The following is a 26798-nucleotide window of genomic DNA, read 5'->3' as shown; positions in this document are numbered from 1 at the left end:
TACTCATTTAGGGGAGGGAAGCCTGACTGCTTTTACCCTTATGCCATCATTCCTTTAATTAGAAAAAGTTGCCTATAGGCCAGCAAAGTTGTTTTTCCAACCTTCATATAGTAATTATACAGAATTAATTCAAAGCTAAAAGCCTCTCCATCTCTAGAGTGAGATTAATAATTTTACAAAATTTAAGCAATTTGGAACATAGCAAAAAAAAATAAATCTTAAAACCTACTGTTTTAATTTGAATCCACACACCACCACCACTGAAATGTGGATGTTTCGATCCCTCTGGCATATGAGCCAGGAGACCAATTTAAAATTCCAGTGTAAATAGCCCAAGACCATTTTATTTATGTGTTTGTTTTAAAATAGAACTCAAATTCCAACTTGGATTTAAAATTATGCAGATTATTTCCTTCACTTCTCCCTCTGCAGACATCTCTCCTCTATCATAATATGTCTTCTGAGTCATTTGCAGCTGCAGGGGATGAAGCCTCTGAAACCTCTACCTTCCAGAAAACCATCCCAACACAGCATGACACTACCAACTCTTGTTACCCAAACACACAAACAGACACTCTCCAAACAAGTTAAATTTCTAAGGTAGATGAAGGAAAAAATGGGCTGTTTTTAGCAGGTCAAGAAATAATAGCCCAAGTCATTGCATATTAGAAAAGTTTATGAAAGATGCTCTACATGGTTACACCCTAGAGCTAATCTACAAAATACAGACTGAAATCACCAGCATTTCATACAGAGTGTGGAACAGATGCTCAAATCTCAACAGTTTGTCTAAATATGTCAGAGAAGAAAGCCAGGACAGAGAAAGGCTCAGAGCAACACAGGGCAGCAGAGACGATTTTTCTCCTTCAAAATTGCTTTCCACATTTGCACTTTTACAAAAGTTTCACTTTCAGCTCCAAAATATGAAGATCAGTCTTTTCAAAAAAGACTGCATAAACTGACCTAGTTCTAACATTAGTTATGTTAAAAAAAAAAATTCTGTTCAAGGTCTGGGTGATTTTTTTTTTTTTTAACGTCCTTTTCTTCCTTTTCTGGAACTGGCACTGACACTAGATATCAAAACCTACTTGCCATAGATATGGTTAAAATTGTATTAAGTGGTCCAAAGTGAAAAAGACCTTACATTTTCATTAGGCTTTGTAGGCTTTTTGGTTGACTGGCTCTTTTTCTCCCCCCTTTCTCCCTTCTCCTGAGCAGTTAACAACCACAATACCAAATGTTCTGTCTTTCAGTCTCCAATGGAAGTTCTCATTTGTTCAAATTTTCTGCCTTTTTTTTTTCAGAAAAAGAAGATTAAGCACAACAAGAAAAGTTATGCATATCTATAGGAGAAGAAATTATAGACCTACATAAAGTATAGTTCAGAATTATACCCCATATCTAGACCTGAATTTTGAGAGTTTGGTGAGCAGAAATGATTTCAGTGTATGTGAAGAGGGACAGTGGGAGGTGGGGTGAAAAGGTTGATAGGAGGAATGTACTTGAACCACAGGGGGTAGAGTTTCAACAGATGAGTACACTGGTGCTTGAAGGGAGAGGGGAAAAAAAAACTTGGGAGCACAAAAACAAACAAACAAAAAAAACCCCACCAATATTCCAACATTTTAAAAGCCTCGAGACCAAAGGGTATACCAGATATCTTTTTCAGAATGCAAGGACCAGTACTTACGTTTAGGAATTTTTTTTTCAGTTTGTTTGGCTCAGTGTTACTGAAAAAGTTTGTCCAAAAGTCCATGTGCTGAGCCAACACTTATCAGGTTTCAATTTCCAGCTGAAGCCACAACCGTTGCTATGAAGACTAATGTGCAACTGTATTCCAGAAAGTAAAGCAATGGAAAAGACTATGCTGATATGTAACAAATACATTCAGTGGCACCAACAGTAAAAATTGTGTTACGCCAACCTGTGTCATAGATATTTTTCACCTCTTATTATTAGAGAATCCAATTTTTGGCCAGAGGGTATTATCTAAATAGTTCTAAATTCCTTGTTACCCTGCCTCAATATATTACCATCTCTCTTAAAATATGAAGCAGCAATTTAAAGAGTCACCCCTGCTATGGTCACTCCAGCAAGATTCAACATAGTACACAGCAGATTGCCAGTCTAGTCAGACAAAAAACCTGAACTGCTCATGTGAGGTATCTTTGCCAAGACCGATATATCTCTCACACTTCTGCTAGACTATATGATAAATGTACGTTGGCCAAGGAAAAATAGGCAAGAATTATTTTCACTTCAGCTGCAAATTCAAGCGCTGGAATTCATGCATGTACCGAGAATATGTGAATAGTTAGCTAAAACAATTCTATAACTAAGGAAGAAAGTGTTAAAACAACTGCATTTTGTAGGAATTTATTGAAATGTTGGTTTTGCTAAACTCTATCACTCCAAAACATAGGAAAAATTGTTTGAACTGCATTTAAAAAATAAAAATTATTGTCCTATTTTCACAGAACCAAAGAATCATTTAGGTTGGAAAAGACGTCCAAGATCATCAGGTCCAACCTTTGACTGATCACTACCTTGTCAATTAGACCAGAGGACTAAGTGCCACATCCAACTATTCCTTGAATACCTCCAGGAAGATAGTGACTCCACCACCTCCATGGGCAGCCCATTCCAACACTTAACAATCCTTTCCATGAAGAAGTTTCTCCCCATGTCCAACCTGAACCTCCCCCAGCACAGCTTGAGGCTGTTTCCTTTTGTCCCATCCCTTGTTCCCCAGGAGCAAAGCCCAACCCCTATCTGGCTTCAACCTCCTCAGGTAGTTGTAGAGAGCGAGGAGGTCCCTGAACCTCCTTTTCTCCAGGCCGAGTCCTGTCCCAGAATTGTTAAGGTTGGAAAAAGCCTTTACGATCAAAGTCAACCATCAACGAAGAGTGAACAAAACCAGTGAGTTTTCACCTCTACCCAAAAGAGATGTCCACTGTCACAAGCCATGCACAACACAAGTTTGCATGGGAGGTTCAAGATGTTGGGACACAGTTTTGAGTAATTTCTCCCTTCTCTGTGAGTTACAAATCCAGTAATGGCAATTCACCTGCACAGCAGGAGATGTCTGGCTAATGGTTTTTGTGTGCCCTGATGCTTTCCTTTCAGCTTCCTTCTCCTTAAGGAAAGCAGCAGTTTGCAGCTCTAAGCACTACATATATGTCAGCACAGAAATGAGCTCGGAGATGTCAGGTACCAAGTGCTGGCCAGAAAACCATCCCATCTCCTTTGTGGCAGAGGTAGGAAAGACAGCTGAATAGGCATCTTAGAGTGCAAAACCAGCCCAAACACTCAAGTTACATAATTTCCAATTTACTTAGCTAAAACTAAGTCCATTACTGTTCACAAGAGAAACAAAACTTTTAAAGACATGATTCTTTAGATATGTGTCTGGGCTTCATTTGAAGACAACTGGCATTGTTTCAATTTTTTAAAACCATACAACCACCTTAGATTGTATGCTTACAAGGAAAAAGTTTGAAGAATCCACAACTCAAGTGCTGCAAGTGTTGGCCCATTCAAAACCAGAAGAAAATACAGGACAAAGGACAGAAATAAGAATAAGCTTCCTCACAAGGGGCAGCAGAGGGGCAGGCACTGATCTCTGATGACCAGTGACAAGACTTGAGGGAACAGCTGAAACCGTGTCAGCAGAGGTCCACACTGGACATCAGGAAAAGGTTCGTCCCCCAGAGGGTGATCAGGCACTGGAACAGGTTTCCCAGGGAAGTGGTCAAGAGTTTAAGGAGCATTTGGACAATGCACTCAGGGACATGGTGGGATTCTTGGGTTGTTCTGTGCAAGGGCCAGGAGTTGGACTCAATGATCCATGTGTGTCCCTTCCAACTCGGGCTATTCTGTGATTACATTTTCACAGAGACTAAAGCAATATAGACAGGGCAGCGTTTTGCTGCAAGGAAAACGGGCAAGGAAATAATGTTCATTTTCCCAACATTTATGCATCTCTTATTACTACATAAAAGATAGGCCACCATCAGAAGAAAGAGAGATGGGTTTCAAGTCAGTAAACACATAACAAAGTATACTCTTTACTTACAGCATGTGCACAGTCACAGGAAAGGACAACTACATGCTTAATTTTATGGAAGTTTCCAACAGACTACATTAGGACCCTTGAATTCCCATTCTTACTATAAGGCTAGAAGAAAACCACGTCTGAATATCACCAACCATCTAGTCTCAGGAAACTTACATAAAAATCTCAACTGAAGGAGGAAGGTTGACGTGCTGACAGCATTACTTGAATCTGTTGTCAAACCCTACATATCTCTCCTCTTGTGTAACCTCAAAATGTTAGATGTATTTGACATGGGTTGTCAGCTTCATACATTTTCATTAAGGAAAAGAAGGTCCACATGGAGCATTTTGTCCACGTTCATGCACACACTCTGACTTGCAAAAAGCTCTAGGAAATTAGATCATCTTCAAGCAAGGATCCCCTGCTGTATTGAAGAATGGGAACTTGAAGCCATCACATCTCCAGAATCTGAAGTTCTCTTAGAAGCAGTGACTCATCCTCCCTTTCAGTTGAAGCAAGATCAACAAGAAAAAAAGCTAGGTTACCATATATGTATTCACGTAGCTGATAAAAAAATTACACAGTCCCTGATGACACAGTATTTCAGAGACAGTTTTATACTTCATATGCCACCCATAAATTAGGACTGTACACTAAGCCCTTTGAACTAGAGATTTTAAGAACATAGGAGGTAATACACACTTCAGTCCACAGCTTTTCCTGGAAATTTTAAATAAAACTATTTGAATAGTAACCTAAGGGATGCCTGGGAAACAATTTAAGGACTGGGTAAAGTCCTTGAAACCACGAGAGTTGGGCTAGATAAACACGTCAAAAGACCAAAGAGTGAGGTATCAAGGTAGAAGTGGCAAACAAGGAGAGTTTAACTTGGAGAAATAAAAATCGAAAGGAAAGCAGAAGCAAAAGAGAAAATGCACACAGCTAAGACACAGTTATTCTTCGGTAATGGATCTGTTTGGGAATAATTTTTTCTTATTTCTCACCCTCCCCCCGCCCCCTGTACCCCTCAGCCTCTTTACTGCAGATGATGTTTCACAAACACTTTAAATCAACTTAATTACGAGAGGGGAAATCTTTTCCCTCAGCATGGACTGGTAGTTCCCATTCATTCCCTTGTCCTAGTGCTAGCTCCCGTGGAGTTTTGCAGTGCTATTGGACTGCAAATGGAACACAGCAGAAGCAACAATAAGAAGACTTATGTCCTTAAAAGCGGTAAGAATAGGTCACTTATTACATTTGCATAACATTTCCAGGTAGTATATTCAGCTTTCTAAAGAACTCTGAAGGCCACTCACTAGAAATGCACCAAAACGAGTTCATTTGTACATAAACTAAAACACTTTTCTAAGGGGATCCCTACCAGCAGTACCTTCAAGACTTCTTCATAGTGTGATTTACTGCCAAAATGTCTTGTCCATCACTTCCACTAGCTTTTCACAATTACCTTCCTGCTCCTAGCAGCCATTGAAAACAAGCCTACTACAGATAAATCAAACACTCACAATGGAAACCTGCCATTAGGAAAAATAGATCAATGCACTTTCAAGGGTTTGCAAACAAGCACAGTGTGAATCAGTGTTCACCCTGCTCTTAAGCGCAAGCATGTTCTCAGCAGCTTGAGAAATCAGTACCTTACTGATGCGTACCACACACGTGGCAACACCCACTTAGTGTCTGCCCGTAACACAGAAGTTTACCTCTGTCAGATCAGAAATGGAGAGAAGAGGAAACATGCTAGCTATTCCCTGGGGCATAGATTTCTCATTAATATTCCTCTTAAATGTTAACAGTGATCAGAAAACAGAAGAAATTGGCAGAAAGGTTGTGACATTATCCTCCAATCTCTCTTTTGTGTCTCCCAACACTTGCAATAATGAAAGATCACACCACAAAACCAAATTCTTGCAAATAGCTTGATGCAAAAATGCTGACTGAAAGACAGCTCCACAATTTTGTGATTATTCTTCCATTCATCTAACACCATATGCTTGCAGTTTGTTTTATGGTAAGTGTCACATATATATTATCACCTCATACTGACTTCTGCCACTTGCTTTTAGTTTCTCCTTCTCTCCTTTCAGTGTTATATTTGGAGAGAGAGGAAAAAATAAAAAAGAAAAAAAAAGTGACTGAGTCACAGAGTCAAGTAGAAGGAAAATTATCCGAAATCCTTTAAACAGTTGCTCTGTTAAATTGACACAAGTTTAACAACGTGTACTTGGCACATTCCTCCTGCCACGAATACAAGAAACTTTTTCAAAAAAATCTCCCTCAAAGCAGGGAAATCTTTTAAAGATACAGCACATACCTTACTGAATCGTGGCTTGATGGCTTTACAAAGCCATTTGTAATCACAAGTGCTCAAACCACAAAGACTTCATAACCATAAAACCTTTTTTTTGAAATCTCCTTTTTAATAAAATAATGACTGAACAGGGATGCAAACCCAGTCAACTCATTCTTCCTCAAGTTCTACTTTCTGGACAGTGCAGTGACACAACAGAGGAGAAAGTCTACTAGAACCAGGTGTAGAAGATCAGAAGAGACAACAGTACTTTTTCTTGATTCAAAAATGCATGATGTTTTCTAGCCTCTGGAGTTCTCGAATTCCCATTACCTTCTACATGACGATTTTTTTTTTAAATACAAGGACATGCTGCACATTCACAGCACAGCATGACAAAGAGAGCTCCTAAACCTTAAAGAGATCATTCATTTTGAGGAAACTGACTACCAAGTGACAGCAAAGTCCCAGCTCAAGAGGAAAATTGTACTTGATGGCCTTATCTAAGTCCCAAGCAAATCCTTATCTGAGAATCACAGAATTAGAAATATTGTGGTTGGCAATATACAAAAACACCCCCCTGTACTTGTCACTGGAACAGGAGGACACTGTATTTTAGTGTACAGGTGCACTGGCAGAGATCTGTGGAAAACTTTTCCTAGTCACAGTTATATCTATAGACATAATCTCCATCCATACTGAAGCTGTCTAGAGTATCAGAAGAAGAAAGCCACACGTCTTACGTGTGCACTCGAGAGCTCTGTTCCCTGTGTATCAGCATGGAAATCCTGGGATCATATTCCAACACCACTCTGTAGGTTGGACACTGAGAATGCATGTCCATGAGCCCAAACCTTAAAATCAAAGAGACTTCTACTAGGTAGAAAAAACAAAGAGCGGAAGGAAGGGTGGAACACCACGTTACTCTTGATCTGCCATTCGCTGCTCGGCAGCATTGCTGTCAGGAAGTACAATGCACACAGCAGTGTTTCAGCAACAGTTACACCTTTACATAGCATAATGAGCTTTGTTTGATGAACACCAGGGCAAAGAGGCATTAAAAAAAATAACTCCGTAGGACAATGTATACAATATATTGTACCCGAACAGTGAGGATACAGTACTAGCTTTTAAGAACAGTATGGTCAGGTTATATAATGACTGAGCAAATGCAGATACTTCTGGAGACCAAGACTGCTACAGAGTAAGTAGGTAAGAGGTTTTTCCTATCCCTTTATCAGAATCCCTCTGAACTGTGCATCTATTAATTTTTTCCTGGCATAGAGAGAATATAAGGCAAAAATATCAAAATGGTATAGAAACCAGTTCTCTTCCTCCCCCACTCCCCAACCCATTGTTCATTAAAAAAAAAATAATACTCAGACAATGATACTCACAGCAAAGTTGCAAAGTACAGCACAGTGAGTTTCAAAGAGATTACAGAGGGAGAGAAAAGAAAGCCAACTACCCCTATGCAACCTTTCCAGTATGAATAAACTGTGAACCAGGTTCACCTCTAGATTGGTCAATCCACACACTAAGATCCACAGACTGCACTAACAGTATTTTTCACCAATACTCATTTTACATCATATTCCTGTTTTAGCCATATTAATCTTTATTTTCTCTGACTGGCAAGTTTATAAAAGTTGCTGTGGTACTTTTAACAGTCTTATGATGTGCATTAATGGATATTTTGCTAACAGGACACAAGAGGGACGTTTACCAGCAAGCTGTCACCACTGCTGTTCCTCCTCCTTACCTAGTTACCGGTCATCAGATTAGATCCCTACCACCTACTTATACTGGGGGGGGGAACAAAAAACAAAACAAAACAAAAAGACCCCAGACAAACAAAACACCAAAAAAATAAAACAAACAAAAAACCCCAACAACCACCACAACAACCCACAAAAAAAAGCCCCAAAAAACGCAGTGGGAATCAGGGAAATAAAACCTTCAAAGAAAGCAAACTTGCAGCTCAAACTGGAAGAACTTCATGTAAATTTCAATGTATTTTTCTTTACTGTGTAATATTCTGTCTAAGCCACTCAATCAAGCAAGAATGACATGGAAAGAATGGGACTAATGTGAACAATGAATAATCCATAAATGTCTACAAGATTATGTAACTGATGGTGAGATGGTATGCATGTGTGCATGCATTTGGGGTAAAGGAGGAGAAACAGACAAGGGGAAAGAGAAGGAAACAACATCCTCTGTCACAGATAGGGGACAGAGCACAGTTCTTACTCAACTTCCCTCTCTTCCCGAAAGATAAATATTTTAACCAAGGGCTATCAGGCAGCTGAGTGACAAAAGCAATAGAAAATCCATTTGCTTATGAACAGACTTCAAAACATCCCTTGCTGAAATTGCACTGTAACTGCTGTATCATGAAACACAGCTCACAGGCAACCATGTTTATACTACAGCAATTAACACACGGTACATTTCCTGCACTGTTATTATCATTGGCGCTCTTGATGTGTTTGTTACACATCTTGAGCCTTGGCAGGTTAAGAGATACTCTTATAAAGTTAACAACAAAACCCTACTGATTTGAAATGTACTCACTGTTATTTTTCAGGAACTCCTATATTTACTTTATACCGTTCTCGGGGGAGAGCTGGACAGTTGTATTAGTTCTGCAAGGAAAAGATATTCAAAATAAACTTTGCAAAGGGTTTGAGCCAAAAAAACTTTACAAACGTAACTTTTTGGACCCACTACCCACTTGCTTTACAAAGCCGTGCACCGTGGCTCTGCATAATCACCACCCACATTTCAGAACAATCATTTAATCTGAAATTCATCAGCGGTTTAATCACTTGTATGAGCATAAACTTCGGAAAAGGAACATATGCACATATACGCACACCCCAACCCCACCAAAAGCTCTCGAAGGCCGGGTTGGGGGGGAGGGATGCCCTCGGAGGCGGCGGCTGGGTACCAAACGCCGAGCCTGGCTGCCTGCGGGGATGCACTTGCTTCAAAGTTGAGGTTTCTCCTCCCGAGCGGCGCCCGCGGCGGTGCGGACACTTGCTGCGGCCGCAGTCTCCGCCCGGCCCTGACCCCGCATATTAACCCACGCGGGACCGGCCGCGGCGGGTGCCCCGCACGCCCTCCCGCCCCCCCCCCCCCCCCCCGGCACCGCGGAGCGACGAGACCGTCTCGCCACCACTCACCCCCGGGGAGCCCGAAGGTGCGCAGCCCCCGCCCGCCGCCGCTCACCAGCGGCCTCCGGCCACCAAGCACAGCCGGGGGCGGGCAGGGCTGCCCGGGGCACGGGAGGGGGCTGAGGCGGGGACGGAGCGGGAGGAGGTGGTGGCGGAGGAGGAGGTGCCGACAAAGTCTCGGCGTGGAGAGCCGGGCGGCTGTGGCAGCGGCGGCCGCGGGCCGGGGCGAGGGCAGGGCGGCGGGAGGAGCCGCTGTGCGAGGCGGGTCGGGTCGGGCCGGGCCGCCCTCCCGCCGGCAGCCGCCGGCCGAGGCCCCGCCGCGCTGACAAGCACAAGGCTGCGCTTCCTCTTTCTCGCAGCGACAGCGGCCGCCTCCCGCCCCGCACCGCACCGCCCGCTGCGGGGACCGGCTGCGGCGCTCGCCGCGGGCAGGTGCGGGGCTCGCCTGCCCCGTCCCGCCCCTCCGCCCCGCTGCCTCCGCGTCTCCCCGCGCTCCCCCGCACCGCCCGGTCAGCGCCGCAGTCCGCCCCGCCGCCGCTTCCCGCCGCCGGACCCGAGGCTCACCTACCTCCCCGGGTGGGCAGCACCCCCCGCCCCGCGGGGCAAAGCGGGACCGCTCGGCCGCCCTCCGCCGCAGGAGCCGCGCTCTCGCCGCCGCCTCCTCGGTGCGGTGCGCTGGACTGCCCCCGGCGCTATCCCATCCCGGGGCTCGCACAAGCACCCGGCGGCTCCCGCCGCCGCTCTCACTTCCTCTTCCTTCCTCCTGCTGGCCGGGCCGCGATGTGCAGCCCCAGGCCGGCCGCCGCCGAGGGGTCCCGCGGCTCGGCAGCACCTGCGGGCGGGGGGGCGACACCCGCTCCCGCCCCCGCGCCACTTCCCCCGCGCGGGGGTGCGGCTGACGTCCCTCCTTCTGCAGCTTCTGATGAGGGGTTTGGGGCTGCCTCCTTGCCTTTGGAATAACTATTTATGTTTTGATGTCGCTTCTATTCCCAGAGAGCCGCCGCTGCTGAGCAGCCCTGCAGCGGGCACGCTGCGGCGCACGTCTGCTTGCCCGCAAAGCGAGCGAGCTGCCGGACGAGCCCAGCCCAGCCGAGCCGGGACGCCCCGGACCGGGCCCGGCCGGGAGAGGGCGGCCGCAGCCGCGCTTCGCACCCCCTGCCCGGCCCCGCCGCCGGGTACCACCAGCTGCTTCCCAGGCCCTGGCGCTTTAGCATCCCTGCGGGTCGCTAAAGCCGCTGAGGGATGAGCGCCCAACTCGTGGCTTTCGGTGCCTGGAAAAGTCAAATATCAGAGATCCGATCTTGTTCTCAGTCTCCCTAAAAGAAAAGTACTCAGTAAGCGTTGTTATTTTTCTTTAATACCTTAGCCCACAGCTGCATAGGATATGTGATGCTGTGAGCCATCAAATCATATCTATTAATATCAGTTAGTGAGGGTAGTGTTTGGGGTTTTTTTCCCCCAAAGTCGTATACATTGTACTTTGATAAGAACTGATAGCCATGAAGCCTAGCTGTGGTACAGTAACTTTTAATGTCTGGTATAAGAAAATTTACTCACTGTGAACTACTACATCATACATGAAGACCAAAACTTGCAGAATTATTGGATCTAATCTTGCATGTAATTATATATAGGAGTATCTTTATGCAGTCTAATAATTCCCAGTGATTTCCCATAAAACCACTCTCCTGCAACACCTAGGTCATTATGCATAATCTGATATTTACGAGGTTCATTGCCCTGAAAGTACCACAAGTTACCAACCACTTACTAGGATTTTATACCTAGCAGAATTGCTGGGGACTTTCCAGAAGGGGAATGGGACTTCATTGTCCCCTTAGGCTGTAATACACTGTGTCAGCAATACGCTAGATCTGAGCAAATACTCCAGTGTGAGGCAATAAATGACATGACTCACCTAAGTCACAGATGACTATACAGTCACTAGAGCACAGACTCCACCAGATGACAGGGGCTAAGTATGCACCCCAAAACCATGGAAGCTCCTTTTCAGGCATGTAAGAACTGTCTGCCTGGTCAATCTTCCTCCATCACCTTGCAGGCAGGTGCGTGGCAGAGGTGACGGCAAAGAACAATGGTGGAGCTGGGGCAGGAAACATGACCATTCTGCATTCTGAAACTTCTCCATGGTGGAAATTCCCTGCAATCAAGGAACATTTCTGTAAAGCCATTGAGCCTTAAGACCGCCTTGAATGTTAAAATCCATGGAGAAGCCGGACTTAGCATATTGAAATGGAATGTGTTGGTTCCTGTGTTTAGTATACATTTTGAAGCACCTTTTCATGTTGCTTTATTAAGGTAGAACTCCAACACTGAAAATGTGAGGTCCATATGTAATGTATTTCTTATTAAATACACTGAAAACACTTATCAAACCATCTCAAGAGTTTCTTGCAGATGCACAGAGTTTATTAAAAGAGGGATAATATCCACAGCAAGTAAATGGCTGGTCAGTTTGCATTTGAACAATTTCCATAATACTGAGCATTTTTTCTGTATTTGTTACCTGGATTTCGGTGCTTCACATGGAAACCAGAAGTATTTACAACTTAGAAAAGGCCATTGTTAATATAACATAAGGTGTGCAAGGAAGTTTTGTTTACTTCATTTTCCAATATTAGCCCAGGACCAGTTTCCTAGTATGGTCACAAGGAGGATAAACACACAGATATATGGTTTTAGAAAACATGTTTGTAAGAATATTAAGAATGAACAATACTTAAAATGAACAATTGCATTCTCCATGTTTTTATTTTTCTCTCAGGCTTAGCAATGAAAATCATTGAAATCGATTTCAGCTGTATATTACCATAATAGTTGAATTTTGAACAGTGCAGGAGAACGTTTATTTAACAGTACTATTGTAGCATAATTTAGAAGAAAATTTGTGAAAAAAAGATCTGCTAGTTTCTGGGGACAAATTTCGGCACACCATTCTATTGCACTGTTCAAGAGAATGGGTAAATTAGAGATCTGGAGAGCGTATTCTAGTGAAGCCTTCTGTTTATCCTTATCTAATATCCATAGTATTGCAGCCATTGCACCAATATTAGGATTCTTTTTGCTCTCCAAAAGTCCAGGGAACCTCTGCTCAGAATAGATATGTACGGAAGCACTTGGCTGCTATGGTGATTTCCTGATTTATTTAGTAGTAGTCCCTTCTGTGATGTCTGCTACCAAAGTACGTTATCACTACAACTGATGTGTTTACAACCAAAACCAGAGCTGATCACATGATGTGGGCATAAGATGTTTGATAGATAATTCTAGAAAGCCAGAAGAGGGAGCGCAGGAACAGGAAACACCAAGAATTGAATGTTTTAATTTGTATGGCTCTTTCAGCTACAACTATAAAGATAGATAGATAGATAGATAGATAGATAGATAGATAGATAGATAGATAGATAGATAGATAGATAGATAGATGATAGATAGATAAAAGAATTTCCAGGAAGGACTGCTGCATGGCTCTGCTGACAACAAGGATGTTTCAAGATAGTCCAGTAGATGCTAATTACCTGTTGAAATCTGGCCTGTAGAAATCTACCCTTGACTGACTCAAAACTGTAGAAATCATCAAAGCCATCCAGTCACTTCTGACAGTGAACAACTTGGATCCTGAGATGAAGGAGTTCCTGACAATTTTTGAAGTTGAGTTTTGTCATAGTGCTTCTGGACAAAACCTTCCCGAGGAAAAAGTTGTCAAAAATTGACTTTGTTACATCCAATAGCAAAGATGGTTGGATTTTAGTATGCTTATATGCTTTATTAATATCAGTATTTTAACAGTATATAAGCAATTATCTACAGAATCTTGTTTGTAACCATTAAAGCATATCAGAAGGATTATTATTGCATTTTGACTTTTTAGAATCCACAGATAAATTTCTTTTTATTTTGACACTGCTATTGCATTTGAATGAGTACATTTTGTCTGTGTATATGCTCATTTCTGTGAGGGGTGAATTAAGCCCCATGACCAGAGTGTGAAAACCACACTTACTGGGTCATTCCTTCTATTGGTGACAATGCTGTGGTGAGCTTTGGCTTCTTGTAAATTATTCTGCAACGGAATAAAGAGTGAACATGGGGAGAACTGAGTATCTGAACTGTGCATGTACAGGCTATTAGATACTTTTTAATAGGTCATGAAGACCTGACCTAAATTCACAAAACATGACATGAATATAAATGGACTGTTTCAGAAACTTCAATCTCATTTTTCTGAGATGCAGATCTCCATGCTTCAGTCCCTAAATTAGAATTACCAGTTTGCTTTTTATATGTATGTATTTTATATTCATATACACATATATATGTGCATTTGCTCTGGGGCAATTTAACAGGGTCAGCATGATGAAAGGGTTATTATGACTCATTTTTAGTGTACCTATTCAGACTATAAATCTGTATATTCATTTGTATATAACATATGTGGAGAAGGTGAGGACTTTTGCAGATTAGCCAGCTTAATGAAGAAATAAATAAATCTCACGTAAGACAGATTTTAATTAACTTAAAAACAATCTCGTTCTAAAATGTAGTTTTGGTCTGTTTATGGATCATTTCCATCTCATCTGGATATAGATTTGCAATAAAATAACTGTTAAAAAATTACAATACCTATGAAATTACAATACCTATGAACATCAGACTAGTTATGAAATCCAAGCATGAACAAGCAGTAAAATGTAGAGGTCAGGAATGGCTCTGAGAGTTTTCATTCCATTAACCTAATGTATTACTACAAAGAGAAGCACACCTCTACGAACTTTTTACTGCCACTTACTTGCTTTTCTATATTTTAGCTTGAAGGATTCTAACTCTTCAGGAGATAGAATCATAGAATGGTTTAGGTTCAAAGGGGCCTTAAAGATCATCTAGTTCCAACCCCTCTACCATGGGCGGGGACACGTTCCACTAGACCAAGTTGCTCAGAGCCCCATCCAACCTGGCCTTGAGCACTTCCAGGGATGGGGTATCCACAACTTCTCTGGACAACCTGTTCCAGTGCCTCACCAGTCGCATAGTGAAGAACTCACTCCTAATATCTCATCTAAACCTACTCTCTTTCACTTGAATCCACTTTCCCTTTTCTTGTTACTACATGCTCTGGTAAAAAGTCTCTTTCCATCTTTACTTTTGAGTTCCCTTCAGGTACTGGAAGGCCACAATTAGGTCACCCCAAAACCTTCTCTTCTCCAGACTAAACACACATGATTCTCTCAGCCTTTCCTCGCATGAGAGGTGCTCCATTTCTCTTATAATCTTGATGCCCCTCCTCTGGACTTGCTCCAACATGTCAGTGTTCTTCCTGAGCTGGATTCATCATTCCAGGTAGAGTTTCATCAGCGCAAAGTAGAGGGGAAGAATCAGCTCCCTCGGCCTGCTGCCCACGCTGCTTTTGATGCAGCCCAAGACACAACTGGCTTTCTGGGCTGCAAGTGCACCTTCCTGGCTCTTGTACAGCCTCTCATCCACCAGCACCCCCAAGTTCTTCTTGGCAGGGCTGCTCTCAATCAGTTCATCCCCCAGCCTGTGCTGATACTGGGAGTCGTTCCTACCCAGGTGCAGCATCTCGCACTTGGTCTTATTAAACCTCATGAGATTGTCACTGGCCCACTTCTCAAGCTTGTCCAGGTCCCTCTGGATGGCATCCCACCCTTCAGGTGTGTCAACCTTTATGTAGTATAATAGCCTTTGGTGAATACTAGGGTGAAAAGGCATTAAAAAAAAAAATCTCTTTGTAGAACAATGTATACAAAGTTGTACCCAAACAGTGAGGATACAGAAGTGTACTTGTTTTTAAGAATATGCATGTTCATGAACAATAAGGTCTAGAAGTGATTTCATCACAGTCTGCTGTTTGATGGAGAGCTAAACACTACTAGTAGCTCTCACTGACTGATAAGAAGTTCTGCATATCTATTTAAATAACAAGGAACCTGAGCAGTTCTCACCATGTTCACTCTTGAACCTGTGGCAGAATAATTTACGAGAGTGAAAGGCTTACAATAGAAGGAATGTCCCAGTGAGTGTATTTTCACCCTCAATTCCTAGGACTAAATTCCTCCATCACAGAAATGAGCAGAAATTGCTCTTTTGGTAGAAACAGCATTGGATCACCCTCAAATAATGAAGAAAAGTACTTGATGCTTGACTTAGGGAATGGGATGCTGACTATCAGTCATCTCAGGTTAGAGACCATGACATCTGACTATGCACCTTGACCAAGGAAGGTCACCAACACTGGGCAGGCTCCCAGCCCTAGCCAGCTGCTGGCTGTGTGTTGCTGGAAGGGTTTGGCCCCCTCGTTCCTTGTAACACCAGCCATTTTTCAACCACAACTGTGAGGACAGTTTAACATAGACTACAAGAGAACTTGAATTCTTAGTAGCTCCAAGTACAGATGCCTGGCTTAAAAAAAAAAAAAAAAAGACAACAAAAGAAGTCCTTGGAGAAGACACTAGAGGAATTTTGATCGCCTTTCCAAGACATAATAGGATTGTCTGCTGCATGCTGTATTTTCTTCTCCACCACATAGCAACATTCCTAATATCTGTCATCAGAGTAACATTTTATGATAAAACCTCCCACTTGTTTCAACCACATTTAGATATCAATATATTTTCTACTCATTTTAGGCTTCCTTTTATTCTCTCGTCTTTAAAGGACAGAGCTGGGCAGCCAGGGAACTGGGACTCCTGAGTTTTGACTCAACTGTAAGCCCTTAATCCACCATGGAATTGTGGGTGAACTGTATCAGCTTTAGGAATTAATTTCCTCCACTCTCTCTATCTTTTCTTTCCTTTTGTTCAGTTGTTGTGGGTTTATTTGTTTACTATTTTTTTTATTTTTTAACCTTGTCAGTTTAAGCTGTAAGTTCTCCAAGACAGATTTTTTCTCTGTGTATTTGTAGATAACCAGTATATTTCAGCTCCAATTTCATTTGAGGTCTCCTGATACAACTACAGCACAGTTATTATTAACAAATCTAGCCTTGTGAAGAAACTCATTGCATTTTGATTGAGATTTCTGCTTCTTTACCCATCTGCTATCCTGCTTGATTTGTAGCTAATAGCATTACTGGCCAGTACACAAACCACAGAAAACTTGAAAAAAAAAAAGCTCCAAAACTTAGGGACTGCTCACTCCTTCCACAGGCTGCAAACCTCCTTTAACATTCACCCATTTTCTAGTCACCTTGTGTTCTATATAGATTAATATTTGATAAAAGTGACTTATTTTATCAATTTAGATGCTCTGTGTGCAGAGCAACTCTGTGCAGTTGAGGTTGGAAGAGTGCTAAGCCACATCACGTACTACTACAGATCTTTAATATTAAAGACAAGTTCATAGAATCATAGTTTCATAGAATGGTTTGAGTTGGAAGGGACCTCAAAAATTATCTGCCTTTGGGTGCCCCATGGACAGGAATACTTTCCAGTAGACCAAGTTGCTCAAATCCCATTCCAACCTGGCCTTGAACACTTCCAGGGATGGGGCATTCTCTGGGAAACCTGTTCCAGTGCCTCACCACCCTTACAGTACAGAATTTCTTCCTAATCTTTCTTCTTAATATCTAATGTAAACCTACCAATACTCCTTGTTCTATCACTACATGGCCTTATAAAATGTTCCATTCTTTCTGGGGAGTAGCAGTGTTCAATAGGCTACAGGGATGTCAACAAGGAATAAAGCTAAACACTGCCCAAACTCATGGTACATGCCATCCTTTCTCCAAAATACAGTGTAACACGTAGGAAAACAAGCAGGTACAATGTCACAGAAGCAGTGCAACATCTGTCTCCAGCAACGGCATAGCACGAATCATTCCCGACCAAGCTCAAATTCTTCTGTTCCAAATTGCAGCATGACAAATAGTGCTGCACTAGCAAACTCTCCCTAGGACTTATAAGTCTTTTGACAGATTTTTCACTTTCTTTTTGGAAATAACAGGCTTTTTTGTCCATTATCCATATTAATTCTTTCATAATGTTAATCGATCAACAGTAACTGCTGTCAGCAGAGTAGCAATAGAAGTACAAGTTCACTGCTTGGAGGTGTGCTGGATGTCCACTTTCCTATGAGGTGATTAACTTCAACTGCTTCACAGAATGAATCCACACAAACAAGTGGCACTCCAGCAGCTGCAGAAGTGGCACAAACGCACTTGCGAATGCATTTCAGCATTCGCACTTGGCCTTTCCATCTTCTGCATTTATTATTCCATTATTACAGAAAGTTGCTTCGCCTATAAAATATTTTTCCCTGCTGTCACATTTTATTTTGCATATTTCTTGAGGAGTATAATGCTCATGCCTGAAAATGACTGTCCACGGCAAAAAAATTCTGAGGCTTCAGAGTTGGTTATAAAGACCTTTTCAAAACTCCGTAACCTTTGAACACACATTCCTTAGATAGCATGATATCCTAAATAACGTTAATTTAGAACAAACATATACAAAAATTGGGTGGTAATTTTCAAAGCAACTCACTTCTGTGCATGCAACTCTTCAGAGAAATTGAAAGGTTTTAAACACTATGTACTTACTATTCACATCATTGCTGGACTATACTGTCTTACAGGAACTCTGAAAAGCTTAGGCTAAGGTCTTGTGGGTAACATCATGTCCTATTATAATCCAATGAAGGAAATTCCCTGTTCTCAAACCTCCATGTTTTAATGGGGTTCTCTTACGTACTTACATTTTTCATGTCTCCTGTTTTTTTCTCCCTTTTGCCATCCTCCTTTTATTCAATAGCTCAAAGTACTCTCAGGTTTTTTTGTCAAGGCCTTGAAGTTAGAGTCTTCATATATATCTTTTAATTGCTAACATGTTGTGGTCACTCCACCACATTTCTTCTACATACCATTTTTCAATATTGCTCACTAGTTTTCAGTGTTCCCTTTTCCCCTGCCTTTTATGATCTAAGCAAGACTGTGCTTTGGCAGGGCTTTGGAGCAGGTTTTCTTCCCAAAAGACAGTTATAAGGGAGGAGAGGGCAAGAGTCAGGTAGGGCTCAGTCAGTCAGACTGGTACAGACCATGAAGCAGTGGCCTTGGTCCACAGCCTGGCATTTAAAGATAAACCTCAAATGGGTATTTACAATAACTTATGAACTGCTGTAGCTCTGTGGCAAATTTTATTTGCTGTGGAGCTCGCAATCTCTGGCAAAGGGGCAAGGCAGATGGCTGGAGATTGCAGTCCCTCAAATGCCCTAGCCTAAACCAGCAGAGTTGAAATCCACGGTTTTCGTTTGGAAAGCTACCATCACCCTGTGAATGTCATGGGTTTAGTTTCCAAGCCTGAAGCCGGAGACAAGAGAATGATCTATTTGCTGAAATATGAAGTTTTGAGTCAACAACAACTGTGAAAGTTTTTAATTTGGCTTTCTAAATGGCAGAACAGGGCAAAGCTCATGACATTTCAAGAGGTAAGCTATCTAAAGTTCTTATTCTTTAAACCAATGCAGAAAACTAAATATTTTATTCATTACAGAATAAAATAAGTGTGGTACCAGAAGGTCATTTTGATACCACATAAAATAAAATAAAATTAAAAAACAACTTTTAAAATATTTTTATAAAATATATTTATTTTATATATATAAATATATTTTATTTTTATTAAAAATAAAATATTTCTCAAATAAATTAAAAAACATTTAGAGCATAGGAAATATTTTCCATTTCAGCTAACTAATCAATGGACCCTTTACTTTTTTGTGCCTAATTCACACCCTTTTTAATGAATTAGTATTAAAAGGCCTGAGCACCTGCGGCTGCTATTCAAATTGGACATTTAGTATTTATAAGCCAATAGAATCATCTGAATGTGCAGCAGTTGTGGAAAAAAAAAATCAAGCCTTTAATTTGTCACAAGTGCATAAATAGTGGTAGAAGTGTTCAACTTTATATCCCACTGTTTGAAAACATTGACTACTACAAAAGGATTGCAATTCTCATGCCTCACAGGGAGCCTGAATTCCTTGCAGGGATACAAGATGTCCCTGCTGTCTTCTCAGTCTTAATTGGGAAAAAAAAAATGGGTCCTCTTAGGTTCCAAGGTCTAATTAGTCAATGCCTGGAAAGCTCTCTGAAGGTGAAAAGTGTATCTATGCTTTAGGGCGACAGATGGTTATGCTTTAATTTTAAAGGTTTTCTTTAAAAAAGCCATTTTGTGGAAGCACTTACTGTCTTCACTGTCCACTAGTGCAGATGATTCATTTTGAACTGGTGTACAGATGGGGGAACAGAGTGGCAAAACCTCTGCTCCGGCTGTGAGCATTCAAAGAGAAGAACCTTAAATATTGATTGACTTTATGAACCAGAGTTCCGCACTGTCTTGAAGTTGTGTAAAATATCATAAAACACTGCCAGTTCTGATCTCCCTTTTCCTTCCCATCTGTGATAGTATTACAGAATATCTTCCCAAAAATAGATTAAGTGCAAGACCTCTGGAGAATGAAATGCTCTGTATGTTACTGAAAGCATTGTACCACGTTCCCACACCTGTGTTCATGCCCTGTTGCAATTAACATCTTGCACAGATCCTCGAACATATGTTTGCTTTGTCATCCTGTGGAATATTCCACTACACTACACAAAGCAAGCTGTCAAAGTCTTTGCTGAAAAAATAATGACTAATGATTTATGCTAAAATCAGCACTGCAATCCTCTGCTGCAAAAATTGGTGTGGTATAAAAAGAGCAAAAAGACAGCTCACAAGCTTTTGCTGATTTGCTTAACAATTACGATCCATTCCTTAGGAAACATAGTCTCGTGCTTATATACAGTGTGGTTTTATGGAAGAATCCAGAGGGAGAGAATACAACAAATGCAAGCAGGGTTTTTGAAGGCTGAACTTGCTAACCATATCAAGCCTGCCCACACAGAACTGTTCAGAACAACAGCACTTTCGAAGGGACAATACTGTAGAGTCCAGGTTACTCCTATGGACATTAGTACAGTACAATCACTGATAAAGAGTATCATGGACATTAGTACAGTACAATCACTGATAAAGAGTATCATGGACATTAGTACAGTACAATCACTGATAAAGAGTGTCATGAACCTGCTAGAGGAAGAGATGCAGGCTTTTGTTTTATTTTTTTTAAAGCTCATAAACGAGATAACTGACCTTTCTCTCTCAAACATGCTTTCAATGGCACTGAGATGAAATTTCCCCACTCCAGACTTTTTAGTTGGTGAAATTACAGAAAGCTTGATCATGCTACACATGACTTGGTTTTTTGTTTGGTTTTCTTCCCTTCTCCCCCACAGTTTTTGTCCTTATATATGCATGTTAGGTAAATCCATGTTGAGAACAGCTCTCAGTCATTGCTATACTGTTGAGTTAGGCATGCTTCCTGGCATCTGGGAGGTGGCAGCTGACCTGATGTGCAGACTTGACTCCTTTTTTATTTACTTCCCTTTCCATGGGAAAATGGGGCCTAAAAGGGCTGGTGAGTACTTCAGCGGAGAAAAGATGAGGAGCTTTCTATGAGAAGTGTGAAGTAAGCAGCTCTAGAATGTTGGGCCATGTAGTTGGAGAGGCATTAGGTCTCAGTGCTGCTGTGGAGACTCCCTGCTTTGTTTCAGCAGGAAGCTGGATTCTTCTAACTTCTATGTTTCTTTGTGATGAATGCTCTCCTGCCTCCTCAGTAGCAGGTAGGATCTGTCATCATCATAAGGAAGTTTCTCAGATGGCAGTTCCCACACTTTAATATCAGGTCACACTGGAAGCATGGGATGCTCAAGCCTTAGCCTGAAATGCTTCACTAGATTTAGAATTTTGATGTGGCTGAAGTTTTCCCTGTACCTACCTACTTCCCTATTGCTCCAAGTAAGAAGCCAGGCAATTGTTTGTTTGAAAAAAATACTGACCATCAAAAGAAAACTAACTTGCTTTGCTGCGATTTTAACCAGAATCAAGCTATCACATAAGGTCTCTGTCCATATCATATTTGTCCTGATGCTGGTTTTCTCATCTACATCGTATTATTAACTCTGACTTCGTGTTGTGTCTGTATCATTAGTAAAATATTTCAGACATTGCAGCTTTTTCTTTTTTTAAGGCAAAATCTGTTATCTTTGATGCAGACTCATCAATTTACAGAGGATGTAACTAAATTGCATTTCCTTTAGCATAACAGAAATTAAAAAACAACAAAAGACAAGTTGATGGACCACATGATTATGTTCATCTATACTTAGTCCAAAAGTTCTCTTTGTATGTTTTTTTAGCACTCCAACTATGTTGCTTGGGCTTTTCTGTCATAAATTCCTTGATATGTTCTGCTTTTCATACATTTAACTCTCTTCCAGCAAATGCTTCTATGCCATTCCCTGCTCTTCCACTGTTTACCCCTGGAAATCTCCTCAGATGGAAGAGATGAATGGAGTGAAGTCAGCCTGTTTAAAGTTGGTCTAGTATTTGGTGCTTGGTAGTTATTTCTTAACTGTCCTGTAGCTGTTTCTCAGTATGTTTAAGATCTGTTTCATCATTGAAATGATTTACACATCTCTGTGCTTTTTTTTTTTTTTCTCCTCTGCTATGGGTTTCTCTCTTGGCACCGCTGGAGAAGAACGGAAAAGGACAATTTCCGAAGAAACATTGCAATCTCTTAATTAATGAAATTAAATCCACTTTGGGAGTCCCCCAAAATACATGAACCTCATTCTTTTGCTGTAGATTGGCCTGCTGTCTTAGTGGCATTATTCCCAGATGTGCCAGTGGCAGTTTTCTCTTTTGCTCATGCACACATCTCTAAACATTGTTCATCTCACTAAGTTTTTCTTTATGTTCCTCTGAATGATTTATCTTGCTGCTTTACTAGCCATCAGGTCATCTTCCTCTCTTCCTTGGTAGCCACATTTGTTCAAGACTTTGTGGTTTTAGAATGATACAGTGAGAGGGCTTATTTTATCTCAGAAAGGCAGCAGCTCTGTCGCCCCCTTCCCTCCCATCTTTTGTCACCTCTCTCATCATCAAAGAATTGTTTTGACAAGACCTAGGCAGTTTTATTTCTTTGTTTTTCTCCCAGGCTCTTCCTTCCCAGGACTTGCTGCTGTCCCATTACATAAACTCATGGATTCTGACACTGACAGTCATCAATAAAACAGCAAGATACAGGCATCACAACACAAAATCCAACTGAGTCCTTTTTACACAGCAGATAAAATACGTTCATCCTATGCATCAGTAGGAGCTTTGTGCTCAGTGATTATGAGTTCTCCAAACTGCCATTTGGGTATTACAGTGTGAATTCTTTCTTCTATGGGAATCCACTGCCAGCTGCTTGTTTATTCAGTGCTCTGGACAGTTCTTCTACAGGAGATCAAACCAGTTACCCCAGTCAGGGATGCTTCCTGGCATTGGTAGATTATGAAAGGCCATTGTTTGTTTGTTCTCCTGCCAGCTTGCACACTCACATGACTGCTGTGTCTACCTGAAATAGTAGGTAATGCCTTTTAGAGGACTTTTTTTGCATATCAAGCTATGCAAACATTGCAGCTGCCTTCCTGGCCATGGGGGAGCAACCTGTGTTTCAGTGCTTGCACGTAGGACTGTCCTAACCTAGGTCAGCTCCTCTGACTTACAGTAGATCAGACTCAACCAGGTTTCAGGCCACCCTGTATCTCTTCTTGAGCTATTCCCACAGCTGGCATAAAAAGTGGACTTCAGCTACCTTGAGATGCCTGTGCTGTGGAGAACTGCCCTGCCAGCTCAAAACCTATGCTGTGTCACTGCATCCCTGCTACCTGGGGCTTACTGGGGGTTCAGCTCCCTGCATCATCGATTCCTCTCTGTGCCTGGGAGCCCAGGGAGGGAGCAGAGCTCTAGGCAAAGGGAAGCATGAGCAGCACCTGTAGATGCTTGCTCCTCTCATGCCCTGCCTGCTTTTTCTCCAGGCCAGGGCAGCCCCTTCTTCTGTTATCACATTTCTCTGGAGCCACTGCACTGTGCAGCACGGGTACCATCTCCTCCCACTGCCTCACTTGACATCTTGCCCAAGGCTGCTCTGGGGAAATCATCTGCTCTAACCAAAACAAAAAAAGCAGCTTACACTGGAGTGTATGTGTCATACACACAGACACACAGCTTCATCGCCTCACTCCCCATCATTCTCAACTGGGAATAACCAAAAATTTGTTGTTTTGTTTCCAGAAAACCCAAAGAGTCCCTTCATGGGCATCAATTCCACATACAGTTTAGAATTAGGCCCCAGACACATGAACAGAAGAAACCAGAAATACACATTTTTAACCTCTCTCTCCCCGGTATGTCTTTTAAAATTAGATCCACCAAAAAAAAGATCACGTCTATGTTTCCCAGCATTGTCAGACAGTTCTAAAGACCATACCCCAGTTTCATGCATTCAAAATTGTCCTTTTTTTTTCCTTTTTAGGCTGTTACTAAAGCCTATTACAAGCTGTAGTTTGGAAACAAGTAAATTGCTGATGCATTTTAAAAGTATTTTCCCAGGGAATGGCTTTTTGGCTCTTCTTACTTTTTATAATCACAATATCAAACCAAGGAACTCATAATGTCTGTTAAAAATACAGATCTCTCAAGAAAGGTGGGAAGAAAATGTTTGCACTGGTTTGCATCACACAGTTGGATGTACTGTTTGCTGCAGATTGCTCCTGAACCTGAATGACACCAGCTGTGCTGTAATTAACACAGAGAGCCTGGTGCAGAGAAGGTGGCCACTTGTTCTTGGAAATCATTGAGGGTTTTTTTGGTAGGTTCCCCCCCCCCCCCCGACCAGAGATGGACTAAGCAAACACTTGCTAGACATTTGTTCTTTTGTGAAGTACCATTAATAGCATGTTTTGTTACAGGCTTTCGATTAATTGCAAGGTGGACCTTCATAAATAAAAGGAGGAACCCCGGAGGCTCTCTGTGAAATATGAAGGTGTTGAAAGATCTATTTTTGCCCCTCCAAAAAGCTTACAAATTAAAACAGATGGTGAAACTGAAAAAAGGAATAACTACTGCTTGTTAGGATCAGTATGAGGAAGGGGCTTCTGGATAATTTTTAAGGGTGTAGATAACCTACTGTTGAAGGACTACTAAAAATAGACTACGGAATAGATCTGGCAAGATGAGGAAACCTAATTGTTTGCTGTAATTAGTTGCATCCCAGGATAAGGGGGCTGGGTACTGGAGTGGTGTAGTTCAGCAGCCACCCATCAAAATCAAGAGGCCTCAATTGATTTTCTCCAGCTGGGGGGCTGGTCCTTGGCTACCTGCTGCAACCATAGGTCTTAAAAAAGACCCATCTAATGTAGGGATGTTGTACACACTTGCAAGAAAAACAGAACACAAGGACAGTTCCCTAGGATCAGAGAAACTGCATTATTCCCAACTATGACTGAACAATTTCTGGACCCTTTTCTCAGGATCAAAAAAATGACAGAACACACTTCTCACCTCAACCATACAATATTGAATCAGAAGCAGCACATTTTTGGAATTTCTGAAAGTGATACATTTTCCCAAACCCTCTATCTTCACAGCACATAGCTATATTACCTCTACAGTTACCAATTTCTTTCTACAGTTTGCTCTTAAGAGCCCTTCAGAATATTTTCCCTAGATGATGAGCAGTTCAGAACTAGTTTCTTTTGAGGTGTTACATTTAGTCATCTCTTTGTATGAGACAGAAAGTAGACCTTAAATAAAATAAACTTGAGAAGAGTTCTGGTAAAGGCAAGAAAAGTAATCAGGATCTGAAAACAGGGCACCTAAAGACCAAAGGTGGCTATAGAGTTTTAGCAAGGTTACTGGGGACAAAAGAACCTAAGCAAGCTTCATTTGTTCTGCAAAACAAACCACAGAAAAACAACTGTTAAATACACTGTGATTTATAAACAAGGATTCATGCTGTATGTCTGCTTACCTGGGGACCTGAAGTACCTCCAAAATCTTTTCACCTCATATTTGAGGCAGCTGCTCCCTCACTTTTGTTGCATTTGCTGTAAATTCAGAGTGATCTCATAATTGACTCAATCTCCTAATCACACTTATCACAGATGGGTGCTGCTGAAAACAATTAGTAATTAATTTACAGGAGACCAGGAATAGCGGAAAAACATTACTCATTTAATTAAGACTACTAGCTTTGCAGGCTCTGAAATCATAACTGCTTATTAAGCAGTAAGAAGGAATTTCTGCCCTGTTCTTTTTTCCATTTATTTCCTTAGTTAAGAGCATACATAACCCACAAACGGAATCTACACTCAGATTTTCTGCTAGCTAGAGGGGACAAGAATCACTTGTAAAGGCAAATTTAGTCTTCCTCCTGGAGAATGATCAGTGATGTCTTTAAAATATGGATGAAGGAACCCAGGCTCCAACCAACCCAATAGAAATCTTGACTTCAGCAGGGCAAGAATTTATGAAAATACCTTTTCATTTAATAATCTCAACATGCGTTTGGTAATGTATTTTCAACGCCTACATTTTTAAAAGTTGTTTGTAATTTTTGTATGTGCCAATCATATGTCCTGAGAATAGGGCAGCTCTTCACAACAGATCGTTTGGGGGCTACAGCTCAGACAGATCTCAATGCAGTTGTCTTTTGTGTCTAACAAACAAGAACAAAACAGAACACAATAGGCTGAATTTGGTGTCCGTTTGCTCTCATGGAAATCCAGAGTTGCTCCACTGGGAGAGAGGAATATTTTTCTGGATGTCTCATCCTCACACAGGAGCAGATTTTGGTCTGGTGTCACTGCACATCTCCTATGAGCTGCGACAAATTTATGACTACTGGAATTTTTTCCTTTGTTGATGCTTGGATGAGTGCACAGTGCATTACAGTGTGCTGGATTACACAATGAGAAGCCCTCTTGAGTATTTTCTTGCTTTGTTCCAGCAAGACACAATGTCCCTGGGCAACTCTTGTTTTTATACCATCTTTCACTGTAGAACCAGCATGATAATAAACCTGTTCGAATAAGAAGTTCCTGGCTGCTGACCAGGAGGTTTGTCCTCAACACGAGTTACAATTTGCTCTGGGCACCAAGCCAGAGGGCTATCTACTTTTCCATTCTTCCCCCTTTAAGTTATTTTACATTAAAATTTTAAGTCTTGTTTTCTTTAAATGAACAAACACAAACATATGCACTAACAAAGCACAAACTGGCATTACTCATCCATCATCTTAGGGAGTGGAACAGAAAGAAATGCACCTTCCTAACACCTATTTTCAGGTCTTA

General features: G+C 41.6%; 1 protein-coding gene across 1 annotated transcript in view; it reads right to left on the bottom strand.

The window, feature by feature from the left end:
* Positions 1 to 10593, bottom strand: part of ELMO1 (engulfment and cell motility 1) — a 316924-nt gene extending 306331 nt beyond the window's left edge. The window contains exons 1-2 of the mRNA XM_064669895.1: positions 10110 to 10593; positions 8940 to 9010 (exon numbers count right to left, since the gene is read on the bottom strand). The gene's annotated coding sequence lies outside the window, so the exon portion shown is untranslated. The remainder of the gene's footprint in view (positions 1 to 8939; positions 9011 to 10109) is intronic.
* Positions 10594 to 26798: the final 16205 nt, after the last annotated feature.

Source organism: Pseudopipra pipra, chromosome 1 (genome assembly GCF_036250125.1).
Source record: "Pseudopipra pipra isolate bDixPip1 chromosome 1, bDixPip1.hap1, whole genome shotgun sequence".
Taxonomy (NCBI): domain Eukaryota; kingdom Metazoa; phylum Chordata; class Aves; order Passeriformes; family Pipridae; genus Pseudopipra; species Pseudopipra pipra.
The sequence above is the reverse complement of the archived record's forward strand: the minus strand, read 5'-3'. Positions and strand labels throughout refer to the sequence as shown.